The sequence below is a fragment of the Octopus bimaculoides genome, chromosome 25, assembly GCF_001194135.2.
Source record: "Octopus bimaculoides isolate UCB-OBI-ISO-001 chromosome 25, ASM119413v2, whole genome shotgun sequence".
NCBI classification, from domain to species: Eukaryota; Metazoa; Mollusca; class Cephalopoda; order Octopoda; family Octopodidae; genus Octopus; species Octopus bimaculoides.
Genome location: NC_069005.1, coordinates 28922891 through 28924437, shown reverse-complemented (window position 1 = coordinate 28924437; position 1547 = coordinate 28922891). Strand labels below are relative to the sequence as shown.

The window sequence follows — 1547 nt, the reverse complement described above, 5'->3', positions numbered from 1 at the left end:
AAAACAAGAGCACTCAGAGAGTGCAAACATCTGCTAAGGCAACACCAATGTCCTCTCAACGATTAGCCAGAGGTGGTTTTTAAAATGAGAATATCTGAAATAAACTTGACTGCTCTCACAAAAGAGAATACTAAAAATGAACACAACCACTTTCAAAAATTAAGTGAAAAAACAAGAAAAATAATCCAGAATCCTTGTCTGGTACTGGATTGTTCCCAAAATCTGGTCAGTTTGTGCCAGTCATGAGGCCAAACATCCCTGAAAGTTTCATCCAAATCCATCCAGTGGTTCTTGAGATGTCTTGTCCACAGACAAACAAACAAACACAAATGAAAACAATACCTCTGCCTTCGCTCTGGCGGAGGTAAAAAGGTATTAACAAAACAAAAGACTGTACTTACATATTGCTCATGACTTGAGGGCAGCAAGCTTGCAAAATTGCTTGTATGTTGGACTGGGTTCAATGAAATCAACTTAACCTCTCTCTCAAAATTTCAGTCCTTGTGTCTATAGTAGAAAGGATTATTATTATTATTATTATTATTATTATTATAAAAAGCAGAAATGTTAGTACACTGGGCGAAATGCTTAGCAGTATTTCGTCTGTCTATTATTATTATTATTCTGAGTGGTTGGCGTTAGGAAGGGCATCCAGCTGTAGAAACTCTGCCAAATTAGATTGGAGCCTGGTGTTGCCATCTGGTTTCACCAGTCCTCAGTCAAATCGTCCAACCCATGCTAGCATGGAAAGCGGACGTTAAACGATGATGATGATGATTATTATAATTATAATTATTATTATTATTATAAAAAGCAGAAACGTTAGTACACCAGGCGAAATGCTTAGCGGCATTTCGTCTGTCTTTACGTTCTGAGTTCAAATTCCGCCGAGGTTGACTTTGCCTTTCATCCTTTCTGGGGTCAATGAAACAAGTACCAGTTATGCACTGGTGTCGATGTAATCAACTAGCCTCTGCCTCTAAAATTTCAGGCCTTGTGCCTATAGTAAAAAGAATTATTATTATTTAAAGTGGCGAGCTGGCAAAATCGTTAGCATGAAATGCTTTGCAGTATTTTTCCTGGACAAAATGCTTTGCAGTATTTCGCTTGTTGCTATGTTCTGAGTTCAAATTCCACCAAGGTTAACTTTGCCTTTCATCCTTCCTATGTTGAGAAAATAAGTGCCAGTGGAACACTGGGGTCGATGTAATCGACTCATCCCCTCCCCCGAAATTGCTGGTCTTGTGCCAAAATTTGAATCCATTATTATAATTCTTATTCAAATTCCGCTGAGGTTGAACTTCACCTTTCATCTTTCCGAGGTTGATAAAATAAGTACCAGTTGAGCACTGGGGTCAGCATAATCAGCTTACTCCCTCCCCCAAATTGCTGGCTTTGTGCCAAAAATTTGAAACTATTATTATTATTGTTGTTGTTAAGGTGATAAACTGGCAGAAACATTAGCATGTTAGACAAAATCCTTAGGGTCATTTCTTCTGGCTTTACAGTCTGAGTTCAAATCCCACCTTTGCCTTTCATTCTTTCAG

At 38.3% G+C, this 1547-nt stretch overlaps 1 protein-coding gene across 1 annotated transcript in view; it reads left to right on the top strand.

The window, feature by feature from the left end:
* LOC106883895 (mucin-5AC) overlaps positions 1-1547 on the top strand; it is a 15223-nt gene that overhangs the window by 1775 nt on the left and 11901 nt on the right. The gene's annotated exons all lie outside the window — the stretch shown is intronic.